Genomic DNA, 13701 nt, shown 5'->3' with positions numbered 1-13701 from the left:
AACACTGCACACACTGATCTCTTATACTGATCATTATTATCCCATAGGGACCTATAACACTGCACACACTGATCTCTTATACTGATCATTATTATCCCATAGGAGACTATAACACTGCACACACTGATCTCTTATACTGATCATTATTATCCCATAGGAGACTATAACACTGCACACACTGATCTCTTATACTGATCATTATTATCCCATAGGGACCTATAACACTGCACACACTGATCTCTTATACTGATCATTATTATCCCATAGGAGACTATAACACTGCACACACTGATCTCTTATACTGATCATTATTATCCCATAGGGACCTATAACACTGCACACACTGATCTCTTATACTGATCATTATTATCCCATAGGAGACTATAACACTGCACACACTGATCTCTTATACTGATCATTATTATCCCATAGGAGACTATAACACTGCACACACTGATCTCTTATACTGATCATTATTATCCCATAGGGACCTATAACACTGCACACACTGATCTCTTATACTGATCATTATTATCCCATAGGAGACTATAACACTGCACACACTGATCTCTAATACTGATCATTATTATCCCATAGGAGACTATAACACTGCACACACTGATCATTGTTATCCCATAGGGACCTATAACACTGCACACACTGATCTTCTATGTTGATCACTGGTTTCTCATAAGAAACCAGTGATCAACGATTCTGCCGGATGACTGCTCATGCCTGGATCTCAGGCACTGAGCAGTCATTCGGCGATCGGACAGCGAGGAGGCAGGAAGGGGCCCTCCCGCTGTCCTGTCAGCTGTTCGGGATGCCGCGATTAGCCGCGGCTATCCCGAACAGCCCGACTGAGCTAGCCGGGAACTTTCACTTTCACTTTTAGCCGCGCGGCTCAGCTTTGAGCGCGTGGCTAAAGGGTTAATAGCGCGCAGCGCCGCGATCGGCGCTATTAGAGGCGGGTCCCGGCTTCACTATGACGCCGGGCCCGCCATGATATGACGCGGGGTTACTGTGTAACCCCGCATTATATCAGAAGAGTAGGGCCAAGGACGTACCGGCACGTCCTTGGTCCTTAAGGGGTTAAGCATCCCGGACAGGTTCGCTTACCTATCCCCGCTGCTCCGGGTCCACTTCGCGATCCTCCGGTGTCTTCCGCATCTCCTCCAGAGTCCGGGCCTCGCTTTCTGGCGTTGTTATTCCGTCACTACACACACCGCACCGGCGCAGCAGCGTAATAACATCACCAGAAAGCGAGGCCCGGACCCTGCAGAAGATGCGGAAGAAGCCGGAGGATCGCAAAGAAGACACCGGAGCAGCGGGACAGCATCGGGAGCCCCTGGGACAGCATCGGGAGCCCCTGGGACAGCATCGGGAGCCCCTGGGACAGCATCGGGAGCCCCTGGGACAGCATCGGGAGCCCCTTGGACAGCATCGGGAGCCCCTGGGACGGCATCGGGAGCCCCTGGGACGGCAACGGGAGCCCCTTGGACAGCATCGGGAACCCCTGGGACAGCATCGGGAGCCCCTGGGACGGCATCGGGAGCCCCTGGGACGGCATCGGGAGCCCCTGGGACAGCATCGGGAGCCCTTGGGACAGCATCGGGAGCCCCTGGGACAGCATCGGGAGCCCCTGGGACAGCATCGGGAGCCCCTGGGACAGCATCGGGAGCCCCTTGGACAGCATCGGGAGCCCCTTGGACAGCATCGGGAACCCCTGGGACAGCATCGGGAGCCCCTGGGACGGCATCGGGAGCCCCTGGGACAGCATCGGGAGCCCCTGGGACAGCATTGGGAGTGGTGAGGACCTGGTCCGGAGCGGCGGGGACAGGTGAGTATAACTTCCTATACTTTACATTGCACGGATCCGACATACGATGGATTCGACAAACGATGGGTCATTTGGAACAAATTACCATCGTATGTTGAGGGACCACTGTATATTAAACTATAAAATATAAAAAGATTTTTTGATGAGAGATACTCTTTAAGGGACCTATTTACTGAAGATACTGAATGTGAGAGGACGCTACTGACACCCCCAGGTTCCCCTCCTCCACGAGCCCGCGCGGGGGGTGACGACCCCAAAGGTAGGAGTTCACACGTGGACATGTTCATTTTTATAACCTGACAAACTCCCGAAATAAGAGAAGAAATCGAAGATGTGAGGGACGTCCCTAACCGGATGACATCACCGGCGAACAATGATACCTTCACTCCACGGAGCACATACTCCCCCAAGTACAGGTCAATGGCCAAGTCACACAGAAGGGGCGTGGCTGCTGTGGACCACGTATCGGTCATTCAGCCCGGTGGTGGCGGTCGGCGGTCCCAGAAAACCTGTGTGCAGTTCCGTGTGCCAGGGATTGCGGGACCCCCGTCCTCACACCTCCTGCATCACCCGCGTCGGATCCAGAAGTCTCTCCATTTCCTTCTTTAACCCCGTAAGGACGCAGCCCTTTGTGGCAATTCTGACCACCGTCGCTTTACGAATTGATAACTCGAAAGCGCTTTTACCGAATATTCTGATTCTGAGACAGTTTTTTCGTGACATATTCTACTTTATTTTGGTGGAAAATTTTCGGCGTTACTTGCATCCTTTTTTGGTGAAAAATCCCCAAATTTCATAAAAATGTAGCATTTTTCTAACTTTGAAGCTCTCTGCTTGTAAGGAAAATGGATATTCCAAATAAATGTTATTTTTATTCACAAATACAATATGTCCCCTTCATGTTGGCCTCATAAAATGGAGATATTAGAGGGCTTCAAAGTAGAGCAGCAATTTTCAAAAATTTAATGAAAATTGCAAAATGTGAAGGGACAGATGTTACAGAACTACAACTCCCAGCATGCCTGGGCAGTCTAGGCATGCTGAGAGTTGTAGTTTGGCAACATCTGGAGGGCTACCGTTTGGGCACCACTGTAACAGTGGTCTCCAAACAGTGACCCTCCAGATGTTGCAAAACTACAACTCCCAGCATGCCCAGACAGCCTTTGGCTGTCTGGGCATGCTGGGAGTTGCAGTTTGGCCTTCCTAGTGGTTGCCACAGTAAAGATCACTTTACTTTCACTTTCATTCCCGATGTACCGGGATGCCTGCTGAATGATTCCAGCAGGCATCCTGGTCCGGTCCCCAACCGGCTAGCGGCGGGGACCAAAATTCCCACGGGCGTTTGCATAATGTGAAGGGACATCAATAAAAATGAAATACGTATTGTACGGCAGTGTTTCTAAGATGGAGCCTCCAGCTGTTGCAAAACAAAAACTCCCAGCATTTCTGGACAGCAATTGACTGTCCAGGCATGCTGGGAGTTTTGCAACAGCTGGAGGCACCCTGCTGGGAATCACTGGTGTAGAATACCCCTATGTCCACCCCTATGTCAAATCCCTAATTTAGTCCTCAAATGCGCATGGCGCTCTCACTTTGGAGCCCTGTCGTATTTCAAGGCAACAGTTTAGGGCCACATATGGGGTATCTCCGTACTCGGGAGAAAGTGCCTAACAAATTTTGGGGGCTTTTCTCCTTTTACCCCTTATGAAAAGGAACAGTTGGGGTCTACACCAGCCTGTTAGTGTAAAAAAATAAAATTATTTACACTGACATGCTGGTGTTGCCCTATACTTTTCTTTTTCACAAGAGGTAAAAGGGAAAAAAGACCCTCAAAATTTGTAATGCAATTTCTCCCGACTACGGAGATACCCCATATGTGGGCGCAAAGTGCTCTGGGGGCGCACAACAAGGCCCAGAAGGGAGAGTGCACCATGTACATTTGAGGTGATTTGAACAGGGGTGGCTGATTGTTACAGCGGTTCTGACAAATGCAAAAAAAAAAAAAAACACACCCACATGTGACCCCATTTTGGAAACTACACCCCTCACGGAATGTAACAAGGGGTACAGTGAGAATTTTCACCCCACGGGTGTCTGACAGATCTTTGGAACAGTGATCCGTGAAAATGAAAAATTTTGCACAGCCCACTGTTCCAAAGATCTGTCAGACACCAGTGGGGGGTAAATGCTCACTGTACCCTTTGTTGTGTTCCTCAAGGGGTCTAGTTTCCAAAATGGTATGCCATGTGTGTTTTTTTTTTTTTTGCTGTCCTGGCACCATAGGGGCTTCCTAAATGCGACATGCCCCCCGAGCAAAATTTGCTCTCAAAAAGCCAAATATGACACCTTTTCTTCTGAGCATTGTAGTTCACCCGCAGTGCACTCCAGGTCCACTTATGGGGTACCTCCATACTCAGAAGAGATGGGGTTACACATTTTGGGGGGTCTTTTCTGCTATTAACCCTTTAAAAACTGTGAAATTTTGGGGAAAACCAACATTTTAGTGAAACATTTTTTTTTTTTTACATATGCAAAAGTCGTGAAACACCTGTGGGGTATTAAGGCTCACTTTATTCCTTGTTACGTTCCTCAAGGGGTCTAGTTTCCAAAATAGTATGCCATGTGGGTGGGTTTTGCTGTTCTGGCACCATAGGGGCTTCCTAAATGCAACATGCCCCCCAAATACCATTTTAGAAAAACGTACGCTCCAAAATCCCCTTGTCGCTCCTTCGCTTCTGAGCCCTCTACTGCGCCCGCCGTACACTTTACATAGACATATGAGGTATGTGCTTACTCGAGAGAAATTGGGCAACAAATATACGTATACATTTTCTCCTTTTACCCCTTGTAAAAATTAAAAAATTGGGTCTAAAAGAACATGCGAGTGTAAAAAATGAAGATTGTGAATTTTCTCCTTCACTTTGCTGCTATAACTGTGAAACACCTGAAGGGTTAAAAGGCGGACTGAATGTCATTTTGAATACGTTGGGGGGTGCAGTTTTTATAATGGGGTCATTTGTGGGGTATTTCTAATGGAAAGACCCTTCAAATCCACTTCAAACCTGAACTGGTCCCTGAAAAATTGTGAGTTTGAAAATTTTGTGAAAAATTGGAAAATTGCTGCTGAACTTTGAAGCCTCTGATGTCTCCAAAAGTAAAAACTCATAAATTTTATGATGCAAACATATAATATAATAATATAAAGATATCTCCTGTATGATGGGGACATAATATATTGTATATAATAATATAAAGATGTCTCCTGTATGATGGTGACATAATATATTGTATATAATAATATAGAGATATCTCCTGTATGATGGTGACATAATATATTGTATATGATAATATAAAGATATCTCCTGTATGATGGGGACATAATATATTGTATATAATAATATAAAGATATCTCCTGTATGATGGTGACATAATATATTGTATATAATAATATAAAGATATCTCCTGTATGATGGTGACATAATATATTGTATATAATAATATAAAGATATCTCCTGTATGATGGGGACATAATATATTGTATATAATAATATAAAGATGTCTCCTGTATGATGATGACATAATATATTGTATATAATAATATAACGATATCTCCTGTATGATGGAGACATAATATATTGTATATAATAATATAAAGATATCTCCTGTATGATGGGGACATAATATATTGTATATAATAATATAAAGATATCTCCTGTATGATGGGGACATAATATATTGTATATAATAATATAAAGATATCTCCTGTATGATGGTGACATAATATATTGTATATAATAATATAAAGATATCTCCTGTATGATGGGGACATAATATATTGTATATAATAATATAAAGATATCTCCTGTATGATGGTGACATAATATATTGTATATAATATAAAGATATCTCCTGTATGATGGGGACATAATATATTGTATATAATATAATAATATAAAGATATCTCCTGTATGATGGTGACATAATATATTGTATATAATAATATAAAGATATCTCCTGTATGATGGGGACATAATATATTGTATATAATAATATAAAGATATCTCCTGTATGATGGAGACATAATATATTGTATATAATAATATAAAGATCTCTCCTGTATGATGGAGACATAATATATTGTATATAATAATATAAAGATATCTCCTGTATGATGGGGACATAATATATTGTATATAATAATATAAAGATATCTCCTGTATGATGGTGACATAATATATTGTATATAATATAATAATATAAAGATATCTCCTGTATGATGGTGACATAATATATTGTATATAATAATATAAAGATATCTCCTGTATGATGGGGACATAATATATTGTATATAGTATAATAATATAAAGATATCTCCTGTATGATGGTGACATAATATATTGTATATAATATAATAATATAAAGATATCTCCTGTATGATGGGGACATAATATATTGTATATAATAATATAAAGATGTCTCCTGTATGATGGTGACATAATATATTGTATATAATAATATAAAGATGTCTCCTGTATGATGGTGACATAATATATTGTATATAATAATATAAAGATATCTCCTGTATGATGGGGGACATAATATATTGTATATAATAATATAAAGATATCTCCTGTATGATGGTGACATAATATATTGTATATAATAATATAAAGATATCTCCTGTATGATGGGGACATAATATATTGTATATAATATAATAATATAAAGATATCTCCTGTATGATGGTGACATAATATATTGTATATAATATAATAATATAAAGATATCTCCTGTATGATGGGGACATAATATATTGTATATAATATAAAGATATCTCCTGTATGATGGGGACATAATATATTGTATATAATAATATAAAGATATCTCCTGTATGATGGAGACATAATATATTGTATATAATAATATAAAGATATCTCCTGTATGATGGTGACATAATATATTGTATATAATATAAAGATATCTCCTGTATGATGGGGACATAATATATTGTATATAATAATATAAAGATATCTCCTGTATGATGGTGACATAATATATTGTATATAATATAATAATATAAAGATATCTCCTGTATGATGGGGACATAAAATATTGTATATAATAATATAAAGATATCTCCTGTATGATGGGGACATAATATATTGTATATAATAATATAAAGATATCTCCTGTATGATGGTGACATAATATATTGTATATAATATAATAATATAAAGATATCTCCTGTATGATGGTGACATAATATATTGTATATAATAATATAAAGATATCTCCTGTATGATGGGGACATAATATATTGTATATAATTATATAAAGATATCTCCTGTATGATGGGGACATAATATATTGTATATAATAATATAAAGATGTCTCCTGTATGATGGGGACATAATATATTGTATATAATATAATAATATAAAGATATCTCCTGTATGATGGGGACATAATATATTGTATATAATAATATAAAGATATCTCCTGTATGATGGGGACATAATATATTGTATATAATAATATAAAGATATCTCCTGTATGATGGTGACATAATATATTGTATATAATAATATAAAGATATCTCCTGTATGATGGGGACATAATATATTGTATATAATAATATAAAGATATCTCCTGTATGATGGGGACATAATATATTGTATATAATAATATAAAGATATCTCCTGTATGATGGTGACATAATATATTGTATATAATAATATAAAGATATCTCCTGTATGATGGTGACATAATATATTGTATATAATAATATAAAGATATCTCCTGTATGATGGTGACATAATATATTGTATATAATAATATAAAGATATCTCCTGTATGATGGTGACATAATATATTGTATATAATAATATAAAGATATCTCCTGTATGATGGGGACATAATATATTGTATATAATAATATAAAGATATATCCTGTATGATGGTGACATAATATATTGTATATAATAATATAAAGATATCTCCTGTATGATGGTGACATAATATATTGTATATAATAATATAAAGATATCTCCTGTATGATGGGGACATAATATATTGTATATAATAATATAAAGATATCTCCTGTATGATGGGGACATAATATATTGTATATAATATAATATAACGATATCTCCTGTATGATGGTGACATAATATATTGTATATAATAATATAAAGATATCTCCTGTATGATGGGGACATAATATATTGTATATAATAATATAAAGATATCTCCTGTATGATGGTGACATAATATATTGTATATAGTATAATAATATAAAGATATCTCCTGTATGATGGTGACATAATATATTGTATATAATATAATAATATAAAGATATCTCCTGTATGATGGTGACATAATATATTGTATATAATAATATAAAGATATCTCCTGTATGATGGAGACATAATATATTGTATATAATATAAAGATATCTCCTGTATGATGGGGATATAATATATTGTATATAATAATATAATATAAAGATATCTCCTGTATGATGGGGACATAATATATTGTATATAATAATATAAAGATATCTCCTGTATGATGGTGACATAATATATTGTATATAATAATATAAAGATATCTCCTGTATGATGGTGACATAATATATTGTATATAATAATATAAAGATATCTCCTGTATGATGGGGATATAATATATTGTATATAATAATATAAAGATATCTCCTGTATGATGGGGATATAATATATTGTATATAATAATATAATATAAAGATATCTCCTGTATGATGGGGACATAATATATTGTATATAATAATATAAAGATATCTCCTGTATGATGGTGACATAATATATTGTATATAATAATATAAAGATATCTCCTGTATGATGGTGACATAATATATTGTATATAATAATATAAAGATATCTCCTGTATGATGGTGACATAATATATTGTATATAATAATATAAAGATATCTCCTGTATGATGGGGACATAATATATTGTATATAATAATATAGAGATATCTCCTGTATGATGGGGACATAATATATTGTATATAATAATATAAAGATATCTCCTGTATGATGGTGACATAATATATTGTATATAATAATATAAAGATATCTCCTGTATGATGGGGACATAATATATTGTATATAATAATATAGAGATATCTCCTGTATGATGGTGACATAATATATTGTATATAATAATAGAAAGATATCTCCTGTATGATGGGGACATAATATATTGTATATATTATAATAATATAAAGATATCTCCTGTATGATGGGGACATAATATATTGTATATAATATAATAATATAAAGATATCTCCTGTATGATGGGGACATAATATATTGTATATAATAATATAAAGATATCTCCTGTATGATGGGGACATAATATATTGTATATAATAATATAAAGATATCTCTTGTATGATGGGGACATAATATATTGTATATAATAATATAAAGATATCTCCTGTATGATGGTGACATAATATATTGTATATAATAATATAAAGATATCTCCTGTATGATGGGGACATAATATATTGTATATAATAATATAAAGATATCTCTTGTATGATGGGGACATAATATATTGTATATAATAATATAAAGATATCTCTTGTATGATGGGGACATAATATATTGTATATAATAATATAAAGATATCTCCTGTATGATGGGGACATAATATATTGTATATAATAATATAAAGATATCTCCTGTATGATGGGGACATAATATATTGTATATAATAATATAAAGATATCTCCTGTATGATGGTGACATAATATATTGTATATAATAATATAAAGATATCTCCTGTATGATGGTGACATAATATATTGTATATAATAATATAAAGATATCTCCTGTATGATGGGGACATAATATATTGTATATAATAATATAAAGATATCTCCTGTATGATGGGGACATAATATATTGTATATAATAATATAAAGATATCTCCTGTATGATGGTGACATAATATATTGTATATAATAATATAAAGATATCTCCTGTATGATGGGGACATAATATATTGTATATAATATAATAATATAAAGATATATCCTGTATGATGGTGACATAATATATTGTATATAATAATATAAAGATATCTCCTGTATGATGGGGACATAATATATTGTATATAACAATATAAAGATATCTCCTGTATGATGGTGACATAATATATTGTATATAATAATATAAAGATATCTCCTGTATGATGGGGACATAATATATTGTATATAATAATATAAAGATATCTCCTGTATGATGGTGACATAATATATTGTATATAATAATATAAAGATATCTCCTGTATGATGGTGACATAATATATTGTATATAATAATATAAAGATATCTCCTGTATGATGGGGACATAATATATTGTATATAATAATATAAAGATATCTCCTGTATGATGGGGACATAATATATTGTATATAATAATATAAAGATATCTCCTGTATGATGGTGACATAATATATTGTATATAATAATATAAAGATATCTCCTGTATGATGGGGACATAATATATTGTATATAATATAATAATATAAAGATATATCCTGTATGATGGTGACATAATATATTGTATATAATAATATAAAGATATCTCCTGTATGATGGGGACATAATATATTGTATATAATAATATAAAGATATCTCCTGTATGATGGTGACATAATATATTGTATATAATAATATAAAGATATCTCCTGTATGATGGGGACATAATATATTGTATATAATAATATAAAGATATCTCCTGTATGATGGTGACATAATATATTGTATATAATATAATAATATAAAGATATCTCCTGTATGATGGTGACATAATATATTGTATATAATAATATAAAGATATCTCCTGTATGATGGGGACATAATATATTGTATATAATAATATAAAGATATCTCCTGTATGATGGGGACATAATATATTGTATATAATAATATAAAGATATCTCCTGTATGATGGGGACATAATATATTGTATATAATATAATAATATAAAGATATCTCCTGTATGATGGTGACATAATATATTGTATATAATATAATAATATAAAGATATCTCCTGTATGATGGTGACATAATATATTGTATATAATAATATAAAGATATCTCCTGTATGATGGTGACATAATATATTGTATATAATAATATAAAAATATCTCCTGTATGATGGGGACATACTATATTGTATATAATAATATAAAGATATCTCCTGTATGATGGTGACATAATATATCGTATATAATAATATAAAGATATCTCCTGTATGATGGTGACATAATATATTGTATATAATAATATAAAGATATCTCCTGTATGATGGGGACATAATATATTGTATATAATAATATAAAGATATCTCCTGTATGATGGGGACATAATATATTGTATATAATAATATAAAGATATCTCCTGTATGATGGTGACATAATATATTGTATATAATAATATAAAGATATCTCCTGTATGATGGTGACATAATATATTGTATATAATAATATAAAGATATCTCCTGTATGATGGGGACATAATATATTGTATATAATAATATAAAGATATCTCCTGTATGATGGTGACATAATATATTGTATATAATAATATAAAGATATCTCCTGTATGATGGGGACATAATATATTGTATATAATAATAGAAAGATATCTCCTGTATGATGGGTGTTACGCCGAGCGCTCCGGGTCCCCGTTTCTCCCCGGAGCGCTCGCCTCATCCTCGTTGCTGCAGCTCCCCGGTCAGATCCACTGACCGGGTGCGCTGCGGTACCGCCTCCAGCCGGGATGCGATTCGCGATGCGGGTGGCGCCCGCTCGCGATGCGCACCCCGGCTCCCGTACCTGACTCGCTCTCCGTCGGTCCTGTCCCGGCGCGCGCGGCCCCGCTCCCTAGGGCGCGCGCGCGCCGGGTCTCTGCGATTTAAAGGGCCACTGCGCCGCTGATTGGCGCAGTGGTTCTAATTAGTGTGTTCACCTGTGCACTCCTTATATATACCTCACTTCCCCTGCACTCCCTTGCCGGATCTTGTTGCCCTTGTGCCAGTGAAAGCGTTCCCTTGTTTGTTCCTAGCCTGTGTTCCAGACCTCCTGCCGTTGCCCCTGACTACGATCCTTGCTGCCTGCCCCGACCTTCTGCTACGTCCGACCTTGCCTTTGTCTACTCCCTTGTACCGCGCCTATCTTCAGCAGTCAGAGAGGTTGAGCCGTTGCTAGTGGATACGACCTGGTCACTACCGCCGCAGCAAGACCATCCCGCTTTGCGGCGGGCTCTGGTGAATACCAGTAGTGACTTAGAACCAGTCCACTAGCACGGTCCACGCCAATCCATCTCTGGCACAGAGGATCCACCTCCTGCCAGCCGGCATCGTGACAGTAGATCCGGCCATGGATTCCGCTGAAGTGCCGCTGTCAAGTCTTGCCGACATTTCCACGGTGATCGCCCAGCAAGCCCTAAAGATCACCCAACGAAATCACCAGCTGGCATACTTGACCACCGTGACACTGCAACTTCAGTCACAGATACAGCAGCTGCTGCCGCAGATACAGCAACTTCAGTCACAGACACAGCAGCTGCAACAACCATCTCCTCCGCCGGCTCCTGCAACTCCTCCGCAGCAACCGGCCGCTCCTAACCCCTGCTTGTCCCTGCCGGACAAATTTGATGAGGACTCTAGACTCTGCCGTGGTCTCCTTTCTGGAAAGGCCTTATCTGGGGCCACACCGCTCTGGGACCGCAATGATCCTGCCACAGCCACAGTCCAGTCCTTCTTCGCTGAGGTCCGTGGTGTCTTCGAGGAGCCTGCCCGAGCTTCTTCTGCCGAGATTGCCCTGCTGAACCTGGCCCAGGGTGTTTCTTCCGTTGGCGAGTACGCCATTCAGTTCCGTGCTCTTGCTTCCGAGTTGTCCTGGAATAGTGAGGCTCTCTGCGCGACCTTTAAAAAAGGCCTATCCAGCAACATTAAAGATGTTCTGGCCGCACGAGAAACTCCTGCTGACCTACATGAACTCATTCATCTTGCCACTCGCATTGACATGCGTTTTTCCGGATGGCGTCTGGAGCTCCGCCTGGATATGGACTTTGTTCGCACGAGGCGTTTTTTCTCCCCGGCTCCTCTCTCCTCTGGTCCTCTGCAATCCGTTCCTGTGCCTCCCGCCGTGGAGGCTATGCAAGTTGACCGGTCTCGCTTGACACCTCAAGAGAGGACACGACGCCGCATGGAGAATCTCTGCCTGTACTGTGCCGGTACCGAACACTTCCTGAAGGATTGTCCTATCCGTCCTCCCCGCCTGGAAAGACGTACGCTGACTCCGCACAAAGGTGACACAGTTCTTGATGTCAACTCTGCTTCTCCACGCCTTACTGTGCCTGTGCGGATATCTGCCTCTACCTTCTCCTTCTCTACTATGGCCTTCTTGGAATCCGGATCTGCAGGAAATTTTTTTTTGGCCTCTCTTATCAACAGGTTCAACATCCCTGTGACCAGTCTCGCCAGACCCCTCTACATCAATTGTGTTAACAATGAAAGATTGGACTGTGCCGTGCGTTACCGCACGGAACCCCTCCTAATGTGCATCGGACCTCATCATGAAAGAATTAAGTTTTTGATCCTCAGGTTCTTTGGACCCAAGAAGAGGGGGAGAGCCAAGGGGGGGGGGTACTGTTACGCCGAGCGCTCCGGGTCCCCGTTCCTCCCCGGAGCGCTCGCCTCATCCTCGTTGCTGCAGCGCCCCGGTCAGATCCACTGACCGGGTGCGCTGCGGTACCGCCTCCAGCCGGGATGCGATTCGCGATGCGGGTGGCGCCCGCTCGCG

The sequence above is a fragment of the Hyla sarda genome (assembly GCF_029499605.1).
Source record: "Hyla sarda isolate aHylSar1 chromosome 1 unlocalized genomic scaffold, aHylSar1.hap1 SUPER_1_unloc_23, whole genome shotgun sequence".
Lineage (NCBI taxonomy): Eukaryota > Metazoa > Chordata > Amphibia > Anura > Hylidae > Hyla > Hyla sarda.
The sequence above is the reverse complement of the archived record's forward strand: the minus strand, read 5'-3'. Positions refer to the sequence as shown.